Here is a 24,458-nt window from a genome sequence, read left to right on the forward strand (position 1 = left end):
TTTCAAAGCTGCTGTTCAGCTCTGGCTCCCCATCTTCTCTCCCATCTCAGCTGGGAAAGCAGTTTTATCTCATCCATCTTGGGAGAAGAAGCAAGTACCACAGATTCAGCACAAAAAAACCCCCAAAGTATTCAGTGAACAAGACCAGGCATTTCCACCCAGACTCACCCAGTTCAAGAGCAGGCCTTCAGGGCAGGGGCTCTGATTGGCTTGAGAGATGCCTAGAAGATTAGTGAAGCACACTTCCGGTTGTGTCTGGTGGGTCATGGGAGTGTGACCTTGGGGACTATATCTGGTTTCTGGCCCCTTCCTCTATGGCTCCTCCTCCATGGTTCTACTTCCTGGATGCCATGAGGTGAGCAGCTTTCCTCTGCCATGCCCTATGCCACCATGTTTGTGCCTTGGAGCCACTCAAAAACAGACTGAAGTCTTTGAAACCATGAGCCAAAAGCAAAAGCAAAAAACACCCGATCTTTTAAATTGTGGGTGTCAGTGATTTGTCCCAGTAATGAAAAGGTGACTAATAGAGGATCTTAATGAACATTTGAGGGTGCTGTTAGACCCAGGCCAGGGGTAGTCTGGAGGCTTTTTGCAGAGGAAAGCATCTTATTGGTGGACATTACTCTGGGTTCAATCAGGAGAGAGACACCATACAGGAAGTTGAGTAGGAAAGTTGGATACAAGGGCTTTTCAACTAGAACAGGACATTGGAATAATGAGGGTACTTTAGCTCTCTCTCTAAAGAATACAAAAGCAGGCATAACAGGCATCCACCACCCCTAGGGCTGGGACAAACTGACCAAAGACAAGCCCCTTCCCTCTACCCAGAGCTGACCCAGACTTTATTAGACAGGGCCTGCTGTGGCTCACCGAGCAGCAGCAGAGTCTCTGTGGTACCTACCGGAAGGAAGTCCGTGCCAGGGCAGCAAGGGCAGCTAAGGACAGCTGTCCATGGGAAGGCAGCTCACCAGCGGCACTCAGCTACTCAACCGCTTGCTCTGTGAAGTATAATTTTCTCACAGAAAATATTGAAAGGACATGTATTCAAGGGTTGAGATTTAATAAAATTAATCATTTTTACTGCTTCACCGAAGACATTCTTAAATGAAATTGATTTTTTCCTCCTTCTTTATTGCAAGCATGTGGCGGGAAGGGACCTGCCAGCAAGCTGTTGGGTCTGCTGCCGCTGGCTCGAGTGGCCCCCGCTGTCGCTTTTGCATCATCAGCGTAAGTGTCAACACTACGATAAAGGAAAGCAACATCTTAGCACTCTTATTAAAACACTTTTGATCCTATCTGCCGTTGATGGAGGATGCTAATTTAGAGTAGCCAGATATTCATATCGCCCAACTAAGAAGAGCCACCTCTGGGCACCTGGAAAAGTAAACAAATCATTAGACGGGAGACAAGTCCGATCCGCTGCATTACAGGCCTCTCTAGTAATTAAGTATTTGTGCTGCCAGTTGCGCGCTGCCCTTGTCCCCCTGGACAGCCCTCTGCAAGCAGCGGCAAGCCCTGCTCTCCAAGACTTCTCAGCAAAAGCCTGAGTTGCTTTCAGCCATCTGCTGGTGCTGGTTGTGACATCACTTTCTTCATTTCAACACATGGCTCCTTCGTGGCAGGCCACACCGTCTGGGTTGACAGGTCATTTTCTGTGGTGTCTGGTTCCCAGTGGCTCTCTCCCAGCCACTCCCATAGCATGATTTCCTCCTGGGAAGATTTCCTTTTAGACCGTTAATCCCTATCAGGAGTGTGGCTTCCCATTAGGCCTGATCAAACAGCTTCCCACAACCTGCTAGCCCCTTAAAGTGCCTCTTGAGTGTTGATTTATTTAACTAAGAGCTGCTGGATGAATCTTGCTAGGAGCCCATGGGGGTTACATAAATATCCTTTAAACCAAAAACAATAGATAGTATGTAAGGGACTTAGGCAGAGCCAATGCTTTGAGTTTAAGAGTTTGGGATTTTGAAGCTGAAATCATTTCACATCCCCTTAGAAAGATTATTGAAAGAGATACGTAAACAAATGGTAATAGGCATTTAAGCGCTAATCTTGAGAAGAAATAAAACCTTATCTTTAAATCCTAGATCTTTATCTTCAGTGTGATTCTCCCCCTTTAATTCCCAAATTTAGGAAGTTTCCTTTAGGGATTATTTATGTTTTCTCTGTAGCTTGGTGTCTGTATTGTTTGTTAAGAGCTTTCACTGCAAAAACCTATTCATCAAGCAAGTGGTCTTCCAAAGATGAGTTTGCTTAAAAAAAAAAAAACGGAGGCTCCTAACTTAATAATTGAGCACCTGGTTTAGAAGCGTTGTCTCATCACCAGTACCCTAAATCAGAACGACCTGGAAAGACTTTAGACACATAGCTTCCTGGGTCACCTTCTTCATGTGAACACACTGCACTCTCTCGATATGTCACATCCCTTAAGGTCACAGATGATTATCGGTTTCCTGTTAGAGTGCTTATTTCCAAGGTGTGCTGGGATGAACCTTAACTCACAAAAAGCTCCATCAGCGATTCTGCTGTATGCAAAGACCAGTGTTGCCAAACTTCTCAGATAACTTTTCTTGATCATTTCTCCTTTCTTCTATTCCTCTGCAAGATATGCTGCAGTTGTTGCTAATCTGCCTAAGACTTTTCTGCTGGATTCAGATGGAAATCATGAATCAAAGTGCAGCTCTGCTAGCAGTCCTGATGTCACCAGGTAATGCTGGATGCCAACAGTTGACACAGCCAGCTGCTGGTCACTGCCACTGCCAACCATCCCCATCCAATGCCAGTTTGTGCTAGACACTGTAGGTCAACTCTACCGGGTGTTGTGTCTCTGTTGGTGATCTTTGTTGGTTGCTGGTCTTTCTGGTGTTAACAGCTTTATGTATTTATTCATCTTCCTTTGGAAACTGACCACTCTGCCTGTACTACTCAGGATAAAAATCCTAAGATATAGGACTTTTGGAGCCTGCACTACTCTTACAAGCAGGTTCACAGGAACACCAGAGTGAGTCTTTATTGTAACAGGACCTGCATTGTACCACAATGAGATAGTATACAGGAGAGAGCCCTTCTAGACTAAAACCTGAGAAGCGCCTGAGAAGTGCTACTTATGTAGCAGCTTGTAGACCTGTTTCGGTGAGGGTGAGGGCTGAAACCAGGGAGTCTTCTGGAAGACTTGCTGTGAGTATTGGGTATGCAATAAGGGGCCCAGAGCCCCACTTCCTGATCTTAGCCCCTCCAGGGTGCCCTCTCTGGTCTCAAAAGCACAACAGTATTATCCGAAGTGGCTGGAGTAAGGGAGGGGCACCTCAAGGCCTGGCTGCACACATGTTGGCTTGGAAAACACTCCAGATAGCAGGGAGGACACTGAAGTAAACTATTTCGGTCCGTTGAGCTGCACGGAAGAACTAAGGGAAGCAAGGGGAGGGCAGACAGCTGCTGGCTAAGCCACACCCACCGCCCCCAGCCAGCAGGGGGAAATGATTCGGGCATCCCTCTCACAGTCTTAACAGTCTTAGGCTTCTAGGACTTACTAGACTGCTTAAAATGAGCAACTGGCAACCTTGGCCTCTTGGGGTGATGGGAAACATCAAGCAGTCTGTACACTTCTGCGACCTTCCTCCAGTTCTACACTCTGAGGCTTTCACTTTCTCCAGGGCTCTGCGGCCCCACAAACAGATCTAGAGATGCAGAATCTGACCTGAGGGCAACATGTGTGCAGAGAGTGAAGGAGTGAGCATTTGGTTTACCAGTGCTTGCATACATATATTAATTTTAGGGTCTTCATCTGCTTTGGGAGACAAATCACAAACATATCCATGAATAACCATGTCTGTTATGCAAATTGGTTCCCGTCTGCTGGTCTGTTGAGAATAATCTTCCATAATTATAACAGTTATTTACTTATGGGCAATCAGCTTTCTTACCACCTTCTCCATCCATGAGAGGGCTTCAACTGCTGCAGGAGCCCAAGTGACTGGGCCAGCAAGTACCAAGATGGGAAAATATGTAATACCTTCAGCCACTGAGTGGGGATTCGGCTCTCCCATGCTTCTCTGCAGTAAGAGGCCTAGGACACAGTCCTCAGGGTTTCACAGCTAGTTGGGGAAACAAGTCGAATGGAACAAATACGGGATAATGAAGCCCTACACTGTGTAGTTCTGCTGAGAATTGGTGCAGAAGTACTTAGCAAAGGAGACGCAGTGTGGCCTGAAGAATTCTGAGCTGCCTTCCTGAAGAGGAACTTGCTTGGGGCTTATGCAGATAGGCAGGGTTCCTGGACAGGCTCAGCTGGGAAGGCAGAGGCTGGAGCCAGGGGAGGCAGCCTGCCAGCCTGGAAATAACTGACATGAGTTGAACAACTGTCCCCTGACCTGTCTCATGTCAAGTTCATTTAGTCTGCTAACCATGGTGAGGTAAAGTAGGGAAGTTGAGGCAAGGAGGAATGAGGTTGCTTAAGGTAACAAAACCAGGAAGACTGAAGGACAAAGTTGGAAATGGCAGCAGAATCAGAAGACTATGGAAGTTCTAGAAGTCTGGGGGAGTACAGCTGGCCCTCCTTATCCATGATTTCTCATCCGCAGATTCCACAAAACAAGGTGTAAAAATATTTTTAAAATTTGTATTTATACTGAATACGTATAGTTTTTTTTCTTGTCATGCCTTAAACAACATAGTATAAGAACTATTTATATTGTATTAGGTATTATAAGTAATCTAGAAATGATTTAAAGTATATGGGAGGGAGTGGGTAGGTTACATACAGATGCTATGCCATTTTATATAAATTTTATATAAGGGACTTCAGCATCCATGGATTTGGGCATCTGTGGGGAGCCAATCCCCCAAAAGTACTGCAAGGTAAGTATTATAGGTACATAGCTGTAGGATCTGTGGTGAAATAAACCATGCTGGGGGGATAAACCAGTTAGGGTAGGGTGGGGAGGTGGTTATGCTTTCTTTTCTGGATCTTTCACCTTCCCTCCCCAACACGTGGTTCTCACGTTGATTTTGTAAATTGAACCTTGTAAGAACATTGCCCAGTTGGACAGACAAGACTTATTCATATTTTGCAGACAAGGAAAATGAGCCCAAGCAAAAATGTATCAGTAGCCATTTGATCCAACCACCGGGATGTGGTCTGTCACTCTTAGTTATACTTAATAATCTGATAACATAAGAAACTAAACACTCCATACTTTCTGTACCACCCTAAGTACCTGACTGGATATGTGCCTGTCTCCAGCCAGCTTCAGTTCCAACATGGAAGTTCTAATTTTTATTGGGTTGGGGTGTAGGAGAGCTATTGGATCACCTATTGAGGAGACCTCTTCATTTACCTAGTTGCTATCTCAGTGGAAAAGGATCAAAAATCTGAAAGCCCAAAGGAGCATACTATGTTACATGAAGAGGCTGCTGATAATTACGTATTACGATACAATTTGAAGGGGATGAACTAGTCCTTTTCTCTCAATATCTATGGATAGATGGAGGGCAGGATTGAGAATGGGAGGGAGATAGATCAGCTATACAGAAATAAAGGGGTAATACATTCTCTGCACGGTAGCGGTGCAGTATCAATGACTTTGTGGTCTGGTCACACTGGAGCTCAGACAGTTTTGTGGAAGGAGGGATCTGCATAGTATTCACTTACACATTTACTCAGTGAGTACTTACTGAGCATCTTACTCTATGCCAAGGACTGTGCATGCCTGGTTACTCAGAAATGAACTGACATAGTCCTTGTTCTCCATGACTCACAATCTAGTCAAGGAGAACCCCATACAGTGTTCCTGGAGTTAATATCAGTCAGTGCTCTGATGAGGGGTGCATGTGAGGGGTTTTGGAAATTGAGGAGGGCTCATAACCCAGGGTCAGAAAGGAGGTGACACTTACTCTGTTCTAGCCACACTGGTGTTCTGGTGGCTGCACGGAGCGTACCACTGGAGAGCATTTGCACTTGCTGTCCCTTCAGTATCAAACGCTGTTCCTGCTGCTTTGTCTTCTCCCTTGTATCTTCAGTTCTTGGCACAAATTCCACTTCCTCAAGGAAGGCTTCTCCTCAACTCCCTCCTCCCTTTGCTGTTAGTTTTCTTTCCCAATACTGTGTTCCTTTCCTATCCAACACTATGTTTGTATCTATGCAAATTTTTAAATAACTGTTTACTTTGCCCACTTAGCTCCTCCAAGTAGACTTTCCTGCACTTTGTTTAATACTAATTATAGTGTCTGCCACAAAGAGAACACTCAGTAAATGTTGGTCAGATACTTGAATAAAACAGTGTCTGACAGAAGCAAGTTAAGAAACCCTCTGAATATCGGTTTCTTCACTTAAAAATGGGCTTTATGTAACTACTTCATAGGATATCTGTAGTGTGGTAGGCTGAACAATGTCTCCCAAAGAGAGACGTTCACGTCCTAATCCTTGGAATCTGTGGATATGTTACCTTATATGGCAAAAGGTATTCTGCAGATGGGACTACATAGAGGATCTTGAGGTGGAGAGGGTCTCCAGGATTATCTGGGTAGATATGATGTGTCACAGGTGTCCTCCTAAGAGGGTGGCCAGAAGAACAGAGGGACAGAAGGCAATGTGATGATGGAAGCAGAGACTTGAAGATGTTCTGTGGTTGACCTCGAAGATGCAGGAAGGAGCTGAGAGCACAGAATTGCAAGTTAGGAGGGGCAAGAAACAGATCTTTACTGGGCCTTCAGAAGGAACCATTCCTGATGACATTTTGACTTAGTCCTGTAAGACTGTGGAATTCCAACTTCCAGAAGAGGAAACAATTGCATTATCTTCAGCCTCTAAATGAGTAGTAATTTGTTACAGCAGCAATAAGAAACTAATGCACATAGAGATTAAGTAGGATAATGTGTGGGAAGGCTCTTGGAAAAGCACAAAGCTGGCAATCACTATTAGCTTATGACAGCTCACCCCTTGTTTAGCCCATTTCTGTATGATGCTGTATAAGTTCCAGCTCCCATGATGAGGAGAGATGCTTGAATAATTGCCCTATACCCCAAGAAAGGGTATTTTTTTCATGGTTTATAATTGCCATAGAGCTTGAAAGTCTTCCAGGTCTTATAGTTCTTATTTATGCTCTCATACATATGCATCAATTACCCACATGTTCCTACCTAGCTTGTCACTGAAAAGATAATTTAAATATATATTTATATATTTGGAACTGTTTCCTCTGCATGCATCTCCCTCTGAAAATATCCTGTGAAATATTTTACTTCCACTACAATAATCTGCTCCAGTTGGGATGTGCTTGCCAATGTTTCCTTGCACAATGGAATTAACCCTCAGCCTCATCTGCTCCGTCCTAGTGCCTATTAGACCTGGCAGTTTTCACCTTATAACTCCCAGTGACTGCAGATTTGGTTCTGCAGGCTAATGTCTACTTTGCTGGGGATGATCTGCCAACCAGGAGGGACCAAGGACTGTCTGACCCAGGAGTTGATATTTAAATGGCAGTGGAAGGGGAAGAAAGGATGTTGCCATTTTTGCTTGTTGCTTCTCCCGGTTAGGTTAGAAGTGATTTTGTTGGGTCTGTGCTCCTGCCTACTGAATGCAGCTGTGTCTCAGTATTAGAGAGCAAGTTTTACCAGTAAAGCAATAACTTTGCCAAATAAGGGCATGTGTGCTTCCCATGTGGCCCTCCCTCCTGGTGACTTTCAGACTCATACGGCTCTGTTGCCTACTAATTAGTCTGCACGTCAATCCCCTCCAACCCCTGCTTTGTGCTCTTCTCTACTGCTCTGGAGGTGTTCATAGGAACTCTAGCTGCTGAATTGTACTGGGAAAATCATGGTTGATCTTCATCAAGGCACTTTCATCAAATGCACCAATGTTGTCATCTTGTTGAACCAAAGGGTGGTGAGCTACCCTCAGCTTTTGACTGCTAGACTGGACTTTACATTTTTTGTGTGTGAGGGATGAGATTTCTCCTTTGAAACTCCACTTCATAACATATGGGCTGCATTGTTAGGCAAATCTCTTAACCTCTCCGCATCTCAGTTTCCTTATCTGTAGAGATGATGGACTCTCATTGACAGGATTGAATAAATTCATATGTAAAATGCCTGTCACATACTCAGTATGGTTTCTCTGAAAATGCTTGTTTCTTCTTCTGCCCCTCAGTCCAATTTTCATGCTTGAGGAAGTGTGTGCACCCCCTAGCGAGTTACTGTGGAAGGAAGACTTGGGCCCTGGGCCAGCAAGTCAACATTAATTGGTCTGAGGAAAGCCTGGCAATCTGCACTTTGAGTGAGCTCCCTGGGTAACACAGAGTTCATCCAACTCTACTGTTAGAAACTTGCACTGACTGTGAAGAGGTGAGTGTGGACCATGAGCATTTTTAGGGCAGCATCTGTATGGTGTCACCTATGCATACTCACAATGCCTACACAATGGAGACACTCAACACACTGTAGCCAATGTCAAATGAGAATCTCTATGCAGAGTTTTGCCCCTCAGTGGGTAACTAGAAGCCTACATATAAAGTATGTTAGCATAGTAACCCATCATCGGCAGCTTGAAGCATCTCCCTTAGGACCTGAAGCTTCCACTCTCCCCCATTCCAGCAGGTCCAAATCTAACCATCTTTCAGTGAGTCCCAGTCCGAGTGCCATGTTCCCTGTGAAAACTTCCCCAATTACAGTCAGCACTGCCCACCTCTCCTACCTGTTTCTCTATGGCATTTAAAGCTGGATAACTGTATTGGTTTGCTTTGTAAGCAGCGTATAAGCTTTTGAAGGTCTTACCCCTAAGGCTTTGCAAATTCATCCCCTTCTCCATCTTGGCTACAACTGTCCCAGTGCCAGCTCCACCATCCTCCTGGTATTTCCTATACCGTCTCCTCCTTTGGGCTATGCACAACATCCTGGCCTCTTCAGAATGTAACTAAAGAGGCTCTCTGAACCCAGGAATCTGAAAACAGCCTCCTCTATGACCCCTATTGACCTGTACCGCCACTCAACACCCTGCAATGACACTGTTTCTTGTGGTAGTGGGCTCAAGCCCAGGGACTTTAACATGACTTCCAGAGCTCTGCTCCTGCCTCTCCAATCTCACCTTCTATTATCTTCCCTCACTCAGGTCTTCTTGTAGCTCCATGATTGTGACATGACCCTTCTGGCCACTAGGCCTTTTCTTATACCTGGAATTATTTTCTTAGCCCATCTCATTGGCCTAGATAACTTTATTTTCAGCACTGAGTTAAAAATCTCATTTCCTTGGGAAAGTCTCCTCTTGAGCCCCCAAATATAGGTCACATTCCTCCGATGTATGATTTCCTCTAACTGTTCATTTCCCTCATTGGCCTTCTTTTATTTTGTAATTGTACATTAGTAATACAAGTACTTGATTAATGTGAGAGCAAGAACTTTTGCCCACTCCATGTCTCTTTCACCTTAGCTAGTACAACTTAACACATACCAGGTCCTCAGTACACATTTGGAGAAGGAAAGTAGGAAGGCCTAAGTAAAGAATTCATGGTGTTTGCTTTAACTATATGCTTTTTGAACCCACCCAGAAAGGCCCTGTTTTCATTAAGTCCTGGGAATCAGAATGAATCTGTTGGTCTCTGGTTAAAAAGGCAGAATTGGATTTTTGTGTGTGTGTGAAAACTAGTGATAGCTAACTTGGACTCAGGAACTACTCTGATTTAATTGTGATATGACAAGCTTCATGAAGCTGAAGCCCTCAGAAATTCTCAAAAGTAGATTTTGCTGAATAAGAGACTTATGGAACCGACTTAGGTAAACAGATGGCTATGGAGTCCTATGTCAATGTGAATTTTGGAGACAAATTTTTTCAGTGAACAAGAAGGCAACAGCTGTGGTTAGGTAAATAGAATAGGAGTTAGGGGTGGAAGATGTGGAGTCCCTGAATTGAGATCACATATTCTCCATTCAACCCTAAGATCTAGCAATATAATGTAAGAATACATATGGTTGGGTTGCATGATGGGAAAATAAAGGACATATTCAGAGAAAAGATGCTCAAAATATATAAAGAAAATGTGGAAGGACAAGAAAGTATGTTGAACGAAGACCAGCAATGTACATAAAACTACAGGAAGTGAAAAGGCACAAGAGATCCCAATCATGGAAGGTGCAGTTGATGTGGTTTGGGGTGTCTGTCCCTGACTCCAAGAGCTGCTTTTCAGATGATCACCCAGAGCCCAGATTGAGGAGATTGTCCAGGTCAGTCATAACTGTAATCTCCTCTCAATCCCTGGCTTCCCATACTGTTGTTTGGTCTAGAGCAAAACTGGGCCAATAAGGTCCCTCTCTTGAAATCTGGAGTTGGTTTATAAAAGCAATAGAGAGTTATTTGTTAGCGAATCTGAGTCTAGACTAGAGTCAACTCCCAGGCAAGCCAAAGCTGAAATTACAGGAGCAGGAAACATGAGTGAGGAGGCAGACTGCAGGGGGAAGACAGCACAAGCCAGAACAAGGCAGAGATGCACGATTACTTACACTACACAGCACAGCTGCATGGGCCTGCACTTTTCATCTCCTTGCATTCTGTTTCCAGGAGACCTGGCTTGGTCAGTAACTGAGTTCTCTATCTTGTCATTCAGCTGTTCTTACTTAGGCTAGCTCAAGTCAGTCTCTTTCTCTCTCTCTCCCTCCCTCCCTCCCTCCCTCTTTTTCTACTCTCTCACTGTTGTTTTTATAGTCATAAGAAATTTGAGAAGTAATCGATGATTCATCAGCACCGAGGTGGAAGTATCATGCTCATGTATAATAAGCTGAAGGTAGATCTTGTATTCGTGGAATCGGTCAGCATCCTCTATTACTCACACTTGAGCAAGGGAGCTTTTCCTGACTGGGCATCTGATACAGTATGAGTCAGCCTAATGGCCTGCAGTGGAGCAGTAATGCTGTGGCAAAGCCCCCAAGACTGAAGTCAAAAGTGGAGAATTGGGGCCAGGGATTTAGCTCAGTGGTTTCGCCGCCAGCTGCGCAAGTGCAAGGATCCGAGTTCGATCCCTGGTACCAAAAAAAAAAAAAAAGAAAAAATGTGGAGAATCTTCTTTGTGGCTTTGGGAAGTGGTAGTGGAGGTGTCCAGCTACGAAGGAATTGGCCTGACTTTTCCCTCCCGCTCTGAGTGCCAAACAACAAAAGTTGTCTTGTAGACAACTTCCTGCTCTCCCACATTACTTCTAAGAGATCAATACCACGCTGAGGTTCTCATAAAATCACACTGGCTACTATTCCCCTTGGACAGAGTCTCAGCCACCAACTAAATGCCTTTAGATGTTCGAGGCTGCTGACTCAACACCAACCTTCTTGGCCTGGGTGTTTCCAGGTAGTCAGCAAGTGTTTACTGAGCATCCCCTGGGTGCTTGTTTCTGTAGGAGGTGTTCTGCATACTTGGCCTATGTGTATGAAGAAAATAGTTAATTGACTTCTTCTCAATGTGCTGTTTGGTTGAAAGGGTTCTGATGCTTTGGTAGGCATTGTCAGGGCAACCAGACCAAGAGGCTACTAATTAATTCTGCAGCGGTCACACCCAACCCTGGCTAAACAGAAGAAGAAACTGGTTGAAATGATTTTTTTCTTGGTGAGGGAGGGTCAAAGAGAAACACAATTTTAGAGACTTTGTCCCAGAAAGCTACCGGAAAAAGGCAGAGTGAACCGGTGTGGCAGGAGTTATGGGTGAGAATAGTTCATCTTATAACCAAGCAGATGACCAGAAGAAAAATACATCAACATTTTTGTAGGAAAGAAGGAAACCACAGCATCAAAGTCTATCAAGACTCAATTGCTGAGTTAGGATTCATGGTTCACGAAAAGCCTGGCTGCCTGAGAAGATCCACTTAGCCTTTTATAGACAGTCTAGAATTCACGAAGAGAGATACACCTGTGTTTCATGTAATTTTTGTTTTGTTTAATTGTGTGTGTGTGTAATAACTGCCCCTTTCTACTGTGAGATATTCTACTCTATATCTAGTAAGTTGCCCTTTTTTGCTTAAGGCAGTTTGAAAGGTTTTCTTTTCTTGCAGTTAATAGATTTCATTTGTCAATCACAAGGCAAGTCTAAAGCAGTTATTACACCATCTAGAATTTCATTCAAGGCTGTCAGTGCATGTGGCTCTTTATCACCACCTCATGGCAATGTCCTTAAAGTGCAGCATTTAACAAAGGCACAAAAACCAGTTTGGGGGCAAGAGAGATGCCGAGAGATAGTAACTCTGCAACTGTTTCTTATTCCAGCTTTAGAAAAAACTGGAACTCAAAAGGATTACATTCTTGAAAGCATTAAAAGAGCTTTTGTTTGTGCCAAGCTCATTCCATTCCGGCAGGATGGCTCAGGGAAATTTGGAGAGATGAGCTGGATTTCTTGAATCAAGAGCCAGAACTGGTCCCCAGCCTGGGTTCACTTTATACAGGTCCCTCTTTGATGATCTGAGAGATTCGATATGTAACCTTGGGGGATGATTCATTCCTGCCCTCCTAATTGCACTTGAACAAAACAAACAAAAAAACAATAAAACGAGAGATCTCGTTAGCATTGTATGGATCCTTGAGGCACAGAAATACTCAAAAGCCATCAAGGAATAGTTAACACTAGAAATTGAAGTTATTACTGCTGAAGGGCCTGTGCTCAAGGGAAATATTTCTTGAGTACCCTGGTGCCAACATTTGAGATACATTATCTCCTTCTATTCTGAAAGAACAAACTCCACTCTAAAGATGAGGAAACCAAACTGCAAAGAGATTAAGTACTTTGCTCTGGATCAGAACTATTCTAAGTTGCAAGCTACTGAAAACTACTGTGGTTGATAGAATGGAAGCAAACTAGTAAAAGAACTGAGGGAGCTTATGGAAAACTAGGAATGAGCTCCCAGGGGTGATCCTAACACTGCACTGCCGAACTACTGTGATTGGCAGAGTGAAATACCTGAACTCTAGCTGTAAGAGAGGCTGGAAAAGAAGTAGCTAGGGTTCTCTGCTCTACTGAGAGAGGATGAGTCAGCCCCTCATCTTGAGGTGGGGTGGGGGGCATTCCCCAGAGATAGGGAGTGGCTTGGATGTAGGCAGCCAAAGAAGAGTTATGGGCCCACCAGAGTTGTCGAGACCATTGTGTCCTGTGAGGGGTAGAGTCAGTGCTGTATTTCCAGAGCCCACCTCTTTATATTTCCCCTTTTGGGACCACTGGAGTGGAAGTTGATGCTTGCTTTAAAAAAATACATTCATGAAACAAAGATAGCATTGGGTATTTTCAACATGTCTAACATATCACTAAGTGGAGAGGTTAGAAAGGTACAGAAAACAGCCCTCACCATCCAGGTGGTAGCTTCATCATCCTCACACAGCCTGAGCAACAGTAATTTGTGACGTCAGGTGTCTTACTTATAATACTGTCTCTAAGTCCTCACAGCACCCCTGTAAGGAGAGGTTCCTAATGCTGTTTCTCTCTCTAGATGATGAAAACGGTGCTCAGAAAGGCTGATAGCACGGCTGGGGCCAGAACCTAAGCCCTGAGCTAATCTGGCTTTATACCAGAGGGTGTTCTTTGTGTCTGAATAGCACTCGTAGCACTCACATCCTCTTTGCACCTTCATTGTTAAGAATTACTTGTATTTGGTCCTAAGATTTTAAAATTTGTCCTTCCAGCTCCATTTTTTTTTTTTGTACCGGGGATCGAACTCGGGTCCTTGTGCTTGCCCAGCAGGCAGCGAAACCACTGAGCTAAATCCCCGGCCCTCAGCTCCATCTTTTTGAGCTGACCACCTCAGCTGATTCTGGACAGGGGGTGTCCCTAAAGCCAGAGCACCTGGAGATCCCCAAGGGCAGGCTAGAGAGAAGCAGGGCCTCAGCCTGCTGACCTCAGATGTCTGACTCTCCATAATGAGGGCTCATCCCCTGGCACTCGACCCCTTCATGGAGAGAAAGTGCTGGAGTTTAACTCCCTCTGTGAAACTGCTGGGCTTACAATCTCAGGCCCATCACCCTGACACCACCAGTTTTTTCCCTTAAGGATGAAGAAAGTCAACTAGGGGTGATTAGCCTCCTAACGAGGCAAAAGGACTTTTAAAGAAGGAACCTGCTCCATAAACACCATTGTTGTCACTCTGGAGGGAATGTCCTGATGGACATTATGAGAGGTACCTTCCAACCAGCCACCTCTAGAGCAAAGATTCAGTATTCTGAAGGAGGTCACCAGCGGCCAGAGAGGGGAGGGGGGATGAGAGGAGAAGGGAGAGGGAGGAGAAGCGAGGGAGAGAGAATATGAATGAATTAGTGAGTGGAGTCGGCCTGGTTAGGTAGCTTTAGTTTTCATATTGTGCCTTAATGGGGCACATGGTCTATATATAAGGGCTCCAACATTATTATTGTTGTATTAGCATCTATGAGCCATTTCCATTCAGTTTCTGTGAATGAGATACCACCTCCCTGACCCCAACATATACTCTTTGTTTCTCTATTCCTTTCTCTCTCTGTCTCTCTCTGTCTCTCTCTCTGTCTCTCTCTCTTTCTCTCTCTCTCTCTCTCTCTCACACACACACACACACACACACACACACACACACACACACACACACATACACATACACATACCCCAAAGAAACTTTGGAGCCATTTGCTACACCCTAGAGATTCTTTTGTCTTTGAGAGACCTAAAAAACCCCATCAGCCATCAAGGATTTTAATTATTTATTTTTAATTACACAAGGAAAGCACGAGTATGCTCTGGTAGTAAAAATTTCACACAATACATATAAAATGAAAGTCTCCCCAGGTGAAGAATTTTAAGTAGCTCTGCTTTCACCTGGCAGCCCCCAGGCCCACCATGGGCCAGCTCTGGAGAATGTGTGAACCTGGTAGGGGCTGTGGGAACACAGAGGGCCTGTATACACGGAAGGTGGGGAAGTTGAAGTCACTTGAGAAACGAAACGGGGGTCTTTAGCAAAACTTAGCCTGGCTGTTTAGAAGTTGTTGCCTTTGTCAGTGATGTACCCTTAGAATCTGCTGTCCTCTTTCAAAGGCACAAGGATGAGGATGCATGGGCCCTGCCCTGTTGTGAAGAATCCCACCTCTCTCTAACCCTAACTCTCGAGGCAGCAGGCACAGGAGGCAGATGCTCAGCATTCTGGCCCTACTTGGCCATAGCAAGTGGGAAGATTTTTGTCAACTTCATTTGTTTCTCAACAACATTCTAATAGTGTGTATTTCCCTTATGACTCTATAGCTCCTGTATAAATTTGCTACAGGGTCAAATGCAGATGGATAAGGAGTTTTAGAAAAGGAGTCAGAAATGCATTGAATGAAAGGCTGAGATGGAAAGGTTCTCAGAGACCATCGATTTAGTTCCTCACTTTACAGATGAAGACATGGAAGAGCAGAGAGAAGTTCGGTCTCACGCCACAAATCACACAGGCAGGGTTAGAAGCAGAGTGAAAACACCCTGCCTGGTTCTTTCAAGCCGACACTGGAGCTACTCATCTTTCCACCTTACAGTAACACTGCTAAGGTTATAGGATGAAGTAATGACTGTAAGTGCCATGCAGATGGCCAAGCATTTTGAAGTATTGTACAAAAAAGTGAGCTTTTAGTTAATGCAAAAACATTCTTAGACATCTATAGTAGTATTTCTCAAAATACCATCATTACCTAACGGAACCAAAATTTGGGAGAATCCAACCCAGGGGCATTCCTTTCTTTTACTTTTCTAAAATTTTTGTCTTTTTAAATTCCCTAGAAACTTGATTATAGGACAGGTATTATAAGGTCTTAGGGCATTATTTGAAAGCCACTTAGGGTTTGATAATGGGGTCAGGGCTGTATTTTGTTGGAGAATGTCATTAATTTGGGCAAGGGGAGCTGAAGTATCTGTGGGTTACTTAAGGTTGTTATTTAGGTGCTGCTATAGTTTGGATGTTGAGGGTCCCCCAGAGAGAGGCCCAGTGTGTTAAAGGTTAGATGTGCTTTTGAGAGATGGCGGAAGTTGAAAGGTGGGGCCTATCCAGAGGTTGTCAGGTCCCCTGAAAGAGGACTGTGGGACCTTAGCCCCTTCCTCTTCCTCCCTTCGGGCCATGGGGTGAGTGGTTTTGCTCTTCCACACGCTCCCAATGTGATGTGCTACCGTGCCACAGGCCCAGAGCAATGGGGCCAGTCAGTCATGGTCTGGAACTTCCCAAACTGTGAGGCAAAATAAACCTTTTAAAAATAAGTTGATGATCTCAAGTGTCTGCTATAGTAACAAAAAGCTAATGAGGTGTTACGGATCATGACATCTGTTATTTACCTTTTAATTGTTCAGCAATTACATCCGGGGCATGATCACAAAATGCGGTAAATGTTTACATTTAAAATTTTATTATGCTAAAAGACACATTGCCATGAATCCCCCTCACTGCACACACACATATTCCATTGTCCTTGCCACTTTCTGAAGCAGTTCTGGAAGTCCTCTTTCATGTCTTTTTATAGCTATCTTAAGGTCCTGAAGTATTTCCGAATCTTTATGGCAATTTCATTTAAAAAACCATTATAGTGGGTCCTCATCCACCTTATTCACTGGATGTAGCACCATGCAGCTTTTGTGTTAAATTGATCATAAAAGGTATGTGTTTTGAATTGATTTTGAATTGATCAGGACATTAAGCCATCTATGACAGTGCAAGTAAAGGCACTCATGGCAAAGAACTTCCAGAACTTCTTGAGAAAGTGGCAAGAACCATAGGATAAGTGTGTTTGAAGTGAAAGGGGATGTTTTGAAGGAGATAAATTGCACTGTATCTTTTACTGTAATACATCTTTAAAAATATTAAAATGCACTGTATTTTTGATCATACTACATATGAATGCATTGTGGGCACATACATGTCTGGCAAAATACTAACAATTTTTGAATCTGGGCTATAGGTATAGTATATGTATGATTGAGTGTACCGGTGTTCTATTTTTCATACATATGTTTGAAAACTTTTATAATAAAATGGCCACTAAAATAAAATCTTCAGGTGATTCTGATTCTCTTTATGGTTTGAGAACCACTGATGTAGAGCTGTGAGCCACTGACCAATGACAATCTATGAGTAGTTCTTTCCACACATCTGATTTTAATATGGGATTGTCTATACTCCTGCTTCCCGTTTTTTTAAAAAATCAAAGAAAAAAAATTTCAATCTCCTCCTTGGGATCTCATCAGAATTAGAGCCATTTGCCCTCAGCAGCATTGGTGAGGTTCTGTTTCCCTTTGCTTTGTTTTGCCTGTATGAGTGGTCCCCACTGAAAAAGTGGAGCGCCTTTTCTATTTGTAGGCAGGCCTATGGGTGGCACTGAGTGCTTCCCAGACTTGGGTCTCTAGAGACTTCAACCATAAAAATTTCCTCATGCTTAGAGTGTGGCAGAAGCCTGTGATTTTTACAGCATTCAAAGGTAATTCCAATGCATATCTAGGTTGGTGTACTACTGTTTTAGACCAGGACGACAACAATGCCAAGGTCATGGGTTTGAGTCACAGCTTAGGAGCTGTTTTACCTTGCATGAAAAAAAGCTCTGCTCCTTAGTGACGTTTTGTATACCTTACCATTTCAAAACAGGGAACCTGGTGGAAAAATGAACTAGGAGAAAGAAGGTGAATGAATAAGGGTCATTTTCTAATGAATTTGGGGAACCATATAAATAAATAAATAAATAAGTACTCTTTTCTCATGAGAAACGGGCACATCCTCTTATAGCAGTTGCTGCATTTTAGTGAAGGATGAAAGAAGGCTTTTCTCCGTTTTGGATGAAAAGGTAGAAATGTTTTGTCAGCCTCAGTGAATTACGATCCAAATGAGCCATGTTTTTAATGAGAAACACTTGATGAACACTTACCAGCAAGCATACAAGGAGAAACGGCACCTCAGGAAACAGAAAAATTATCCCCTCCTCCACGTCATCTTCACTAACAGTTTCTGGGGCCTTTGATGCCATAAAGGAAGTTGAGAGCCGCTCAGGAGAAATCAGCAGGATCCTTCACCAGCGTGCCATAAAGCAGCTTCCCTTGTTCTTATGTAATACGTCTTTGCAGCTTAAACCTTTAATTAACCAGAGATGTCATCAAGAAAAGTTTGCCAAGGAAGAGGACGCCGGGTTTAATTAAAAAGATCTTTAATAGTTATTAAGGAAATCAATTTGGAATTCAGGCCTGAGAGCAATGATGAGGAAAGAAATCACTGAGAGGAACTTTCCCATCTCTCTGGGTAATGGATTTTAACCCTTTGATCTACGCTGCTTCAAAATCCCCCGGGGCGGGGGTCCAGGGCCTGGAGTGGGATGCTTGTCACTCATCATTTTTAAATCTGCATCTCAGACCTGAGAGGCAGCTGTCTGACAGAGAAGAAGCCTAACCTTTCTGGAATGCAGTTATCCCAGCAATCAAAAGAAATAGGAAACCTTTATAAATTGAAAATCTCCTCCTTCATAAGTATACGCGATTTCGTTTCCCCAAAGAGATGCGTTATTTCTCCCAGAGGATTTGTGCTTGGACTGTACACCAGGCTTCTTTCCATTACCACTCAAACTGGCCTTTGTCAGATCAAGCCAGAAAAAGGGATTTGGCTCTTTGGAGCACAAGGGAAATATTATTTTCACTTGTCTCATGAAAATTATAACACAAAAGGTGAGATAGCCAGAGGATGGGCAAAATAAATTGCATGGGAAAAACTGCAAAAAACAGGAAGGAGTATTTATTAAACAGTATTCTACCAACAGAAGGGGTGATATTAGTGTCATTTTGTGATGCAGCCCAGATGAGTTCAAATGCTAAAATCACTTTTCAAATAAGCTTTGTTTAATTAATATTTGTACCGCACTTAGAGGGGGAAATGGAAGACAGGTGCAGAATACGGCTCCAAAAATGACTTTGCTGTTGCAGTGTAGCTTTTTCTCATGTGGACTGAAGCACCCCTCTCTAGGAGTCATCGCGTCACCCAACAGAAACACAAGAAGGTATCAGGCCTTTTAACACTCAAGGCTTTCTTTCAAATTACTAGCTTACACTTTCTGGAAGAGTTAGGGACAGACCTTATATTTATTTGTATTCCTCACAGTAAATTGCCCAGAGTCTGTGCTCACAATATCTTTGTTGATTTTTTTCTTCTGATTATTTGGAAACTTCTAGCCATGCCCCCTCCAGATTTCTCAGCTGTGTCTCACTTGGGCTGCGAAACTCAGAGTCGTGTCACTTAGGAGCACGGGGGTGGGCAGGGTAGATATGGGATAGCCCATGAACTATACCAAGTCTTGGTCTACGCAGATCATGCAGTTTCTTTGGGCTGCCTAGTCCTCAAAAACAGAACAAAGAGTATTGAGTTGCATGACTCCCTTCTGTGCACCCTCAGGCAGTCTGGTCTACTTCCCCCTTTTCCCTAGCTGGGTGTATTTGTTTCTGAGATAGGAGATGGTATGTAGGATCATCTCAGTGTAAGACATTTATGGTCAAGTACAGTTTGCCAACTGGCAATACGCAGGCTGGATTCAGATTAAAAATCTGTTTAGTTTAAACTACCCAATTTGGGGAAGGAGTGGACTAGTCAGTAATAGTTAAAATCCAGGGGACAAGACTTAGTAAGAGCCTGTCTCAAAATTTAAAAAATAAAAAAGGGCTGAGGATGTAGCTCAATGAAAAGGTCCTGGGTTCGATCCCCAATATTGAAAAATAGCAGCAACAACAGCAATAAAGACAAAACAAAACCCTAAGAAATGTTACCTCATCACTTGGACTTCTGCTTCTGTTGAGAAGCTGGAAAACTCTGCCAGTGCTTTATCTGCATTGGCAATCATCAGTTAGAGCTGATTCCTCAACAGTCCTATGGGCCCCGCCTTTCCCTTCCCTACTATGTCCTCACCACAAAGGCTGAATGTTAGGTCTGTAGTTGCTGTGTTTACACTCCTGTTTCTATGACACCATCTCCTTTCATTTATTTATGTCACTTTTATGGCTTGTGTAAGTATCTGCACTAGAGGAACCGGTGGTTAGTTGAAGGGACGATTAGAGTCTGGGCTAAGGAACCCTTTGACCTATGGAGGGACTTGGGTGGTTCCTAGAGTGTGTGAGCTGCTACGTGAGTGAGACAATTACAGTGGGGTGAATGGGATCAGGTCAAAATTGGGTGATGTGTGTAAGACAATTATTCCCTTATTTAAAGCTAGCTTAATTTGTCCGCATTACCTCTTCTCTGAATAAATGCCTTGAATATATTTACTCAGAATAGCATCCCACACACATATTTAGGGCATCCCAAGCCAAACACACACGTAAACAGCAAAGACTCATATTTTTAGTCATTTAAGAAAAGCGATTTTCATTTTAGAAACATCACTGGAAGTGCTGTTCGAGTGGCCATCTCATTTATCGTCCAAAACAGGAATTTCTTGAAAGTGAAAGAGGCCTTATTAATAATTTTGCAGGAAAATGAGCAGAAACCAGGACTGTCCCAAGAAAGCTGGGACAATCTGCCAACACTCATTAGCGACTTGACAGAAAATGTGCTGTTGGTTTCCAGAGCTTGTTCTGGTTTGGTGGCTGCTCCTTCCTGAACCATGCCGGGTCCTTCTCTCTGTTGAAGGTCCAGGAAGCTTGGAGAGGCCCTGGCACAAACCTGCGGAAGTGTGAAATCTGACAGACATCTGATAGGTGGGACCTAAGCATGATATCTGTCATTGGATCCCTCTAGTTCTTCTGCTTGTTCTTTTCTCTTTGATAGTCCCATTTAGATATTTTAGATTAAATTTTCTGCCACTTTCTGTTAAATTAACTGGACCACTCCTTCAAGCTAGAACTTTACATTTTCGGGGGGGGGGACAAAGGGGACTGGGTCTCAGGTCACTATGCAGAACGCCATCACTGAAGATCAAACCACTTTCCACAACCAGCGAGGCTCTATCATGGTAGCAGTAGTAAGTTTTACACCTGGCATTTGGGTGAGGAACAAAGAAAGTTTGGAGGCATTTCAAAAGAATGAAAGAAGCAGGCTTTTGAAATGCAAAGATATAAATCCCTTCTAAGCAAGCAAATTATACAGTGGTACATATGAATAAAAGGTGGAGGGATGGGCTGCGGGTAGCCTGAGGGTGAAAGGAATTGTTTAATGGATCCAGAAAGATCCAGAAAGATGACTGTCAGATCCCTTATTCCTTGGATAAAGCCACCCATCTACTTATCAGAGATGGGAGGGAAAGCAGGCTGGCTTTACTCCTTTGGCAAAGGCTCACCAATGTTAAGGAGAGAGAGGTTAACAGTTGATAATGGCTCATTCTTATTTACCACTTGGCTTAACTATTCCATTGCTCATTGTGTAAAAAAGCCCTTGCAGGACACTTGGCCATGTGATTTTGACAGGATATACAATGACAAGAGAAAGGAACACAGAGGAAAATGGGGCTGATGTATTATTTACCACTATGGAACTTGAACAGCGCCCGCTGCAGGGGATGGCCCAAGGATTTGCACTTCTAGGGCTATGGAATACAGACACACATCTTTGCATTCTTGCTGCCACTCTTTTTGCTGCTGGGGAAGCTTGCCAGGGCAGGGCCAGCGTGGTGTGAGAATTTCATCTCCTCTCTGTGCTGCCATCTGCCTGGCCACGGCTTACCTTTCCCTATGGCCTAGAAGAGGTAAAGACCTGCTCAAAAACCTGCCTGGGCCTCGGTGGGTAAAATTTCATTAGGCTGGCTGGAGTCATCTCACTTGTTGTGACAGTTCCTATGAGCATGCAGATGGCAAGATACACACATAGCCACACGAGTATGCACATGAATTTCTTCTCCTTGAAGTCACACAGTGGGCAGAGAGGAGGGATTTGGGAAATCAGATCCAAAAGGAACAAAGGCTGCAGCCTCTGCAGTGAGCTGAGCAAGTGTGACAGGAGGACAGCCAAAGGAAATGAGAGGCAAAGTGTGAAAACCCACAGCAAACGCCACTGGAGAGCATATGCACTGGACTTCACAGCTTCCTCCTGTTTCCAGCTTACATTTGTTCCATATGCTGCTTTACACAGCTTTCCGGGGCCATAATGGGTTCTATTCCATAGTTTTTATACTAACATGAATGACTCACATCTGCTCCAGTATCCAATTTGCTCTCTAATGTCTTTGGCTGTGAGGAGAGAATGGCTTACACAGAACTCGCTGGGACAGGAGTGGTGCACACAGTCCCAACCCAGGGACAAGGAAGGTGAGCCCCCTGGCTGGGTGGGCTGGGAGGGTTTTTTGTATAATGTGACAGTACAGATAGGGAAACTGAAACCCAGGCAAAGGAGGAATTTGCTCAAAAATATCATGATAGAAGGGTAGATCCATTTTCGGGCTCCAAGATAGTCCTCATTCAGAGCACATTTATTCTTCTCATTTCCTGTCATGTTAAATGTTTTGCTTGGAGCTTTTCCTCCCCATATTGGCTATGAGAAAAAAGTAACTTGGATTAATCACCGGTGATAGCTAATCCCTCACTGGTATCACCTGTGCTCTGTGTTACTTAAGCTGGTTTTAAAGTTTTCAATATCTTCCCCAGCATGGGGGACCCTTGGACAGGCTGGGTCCTGGGAGAGGGCTCCATGACTGTGGCCTACAATGGAGACTCACCTGACTTCAGATGTCGGAAGGCCCATCTGAGATCCATTGATAATGGATTTGGCCACCCAGACTATTATGCATTTCACCTGGCTCAGGTAGTAACACTCAGCCAAACTAGATTTTCCTGACAGCTTCCATAGGCCCAGGGAATCTCCCTCACATGAGTTGAGGTCAGAATGATGATTCAGGAAGCAAGCACCTTGAAGGAAATCTCTGCTGTCCCAGGTATTACATGCCCTGTATGGAGCTACCACATCCCAGGGCCTTGGTCTCTCCATACGCCAAACATTCGGAATGAGGCACCTCAGCTGGCTGCAGGCAGTGTGGGGCTACAGCATCTTGAAAGCCTGGCGGTGGTGTTGTGTAACTGTCTGCCATCTGTTACTCAGAAGCAGCATCACAAAGCGCTGAGCAATGGACTCTGGTGCTGCAGCTCCCGCCTGGAGCTGACAACAGCTCAGTGGCTTGCCTGGGGGTCCCCCGCAGAGTCTGCTGCAGCCAGGCCTGCAGTCCAGGTTGAGGCTCCTGGAAGAGATCCAGGGAGCTGAGGATGCTGCTGGGATGGGTGCCCTTGCTGCTTCCCCACCCTCTCAGGACGGCAATCTACCTGGACGTTTGTCTGGCCAAAGCCTTGGCAGGAGAGCCTACACCCAACCTTTCAGTGGGTTTGGTTCTAGCAAGAGCAAGTGCTGGACCATCCCCAGGTCTCGGAGTGGAGGTCTGTGAGCTCAGCTACATCTCAAGATGGGCTGGCCAGAGTGTTCAGCTTGTCCCAGCTGCTTGATTTCCACAGCTGCTCTGACCATAAACTTACCTATACTTGGTCAAGGACCCTATGGGGTTGAGGTAGGACTGTCCTGTGGCTGAAAGGCAAGGTACCCAATACCAGAGGCTTTGCATACACTTCTCTGTTTCTCAGTACATGTCTTGAGGGCTCCATCCTCATGGACAAGGAATTCTGGAGCCCTGATATAACTCTGTCTCACCTCAGTCAGGTGTGGGAGCTTCCCCTACACTGAGCTCTAGGGACAGAGGCAAACAGGAAGGTGGCTGCAGTAGCTGGTGCCTCGTTCTCACTTCTTTAAGAAACCTGAGGCAATAATGCCTCCCAATAAAATGACACAGTTCCAGCAGTCGCCGCTCCCCAGGTAGAGCAAGGTTTCCCTTCCCCTCTCTGAGCTCTCAGATAACCCCAGCGCTTTGCCTTCAGGTTTCACAGCTATCTACTCAGTTGTCAAAGGAGGTATTATTTTCCCCCTTTTACAGAGGAGAGGAATTTAAGGCTCAGGGAGGGTAAAGGACTTAGCTATGTTTCATACAGCTAGTGTGACTGGGTGAGGTCAAGATTTGCTACTCTAGTTATACCATCTTACTCTAGCCAGGCAGAGGCCTAAGGGGAAATGAGATTTAGAAGACCCACTGGTTTTATCCTGCAACTGAAAGGATGTACTTCCTGAAGGAAGTTGGGAAAAGGGCTTTGGAAAGATAGCTCTGCACCCTGTCTACCTAGGGCCACTTTCCCATGCGGTTGGCCCATTACCCCAACTCTGGGCCCCTTTTCCGGCAAGCACAAAGCCGCGGTGAGTGCATATAGTGAAAGAAAAACCTTCAGGGAGATAATTGCACCTTAATTTTTAAAAGGACATCTTTAAAGTTAAATATAGACCAGTTCAGCTTCTCATCTATGCAGAAAAAGTTGCCAGGCATCAGCACGCAGGCACAGAAATACCCTGGGGAGGTGGCTGGACTCGACCTTGGTCCGGAATGGCCCGGGCTAGTGAACCTGGGTTGGAGCAGCACCCCCAGCCCTATCAACCCCGCGGCTGCTCTCAGCCTGGAGAGCCGGGTGTGCGCGCCACGTGCACCCCCT

The 24,458-nt window shown here is 44.5% G+C and overlaps 1 long non-coding RNA gene across 1 annotated transcript; it reads right to left on the reverse strand.

Annotated features, from left to right (window-relative positions):
• Positions 1-1,055: 1,055 nt before the first annotated feature.
• LOC106008903 (uncharacterized) lies at positions 1,056-24,311 on the reverse strand. Its single transcript, XR_001183064.3, has 3 exons — positions 19,722-24,311; positions 17,846-18,048; positions 1,056-1,240 (listed from the first exon to the last, which is right to left on the reverse strand). It is a non-coding gene; the product is annotated as an uncharacterized LOC106008903 (long non-coding RNA).
• Between the last annotated feature and the right edge of the window lie 147 nt (positions 24,312-24,458).

This window comes from Heterocephalus glaber, unplaced genomic scaffold, assembly GCF_053883595.1.
Source record: "Heterocephalus glaber isolate CG9 unplaced genomic scaffold, H.glaber_assembly_v1.0 deba00001457, whole genome shotgun sequence".
NCBI lineage: Eukaryota > Metazoa > Chordata > Mammalia > Rodentia > Bathyergidae > Heterocephalus > Heterocephalus glaber.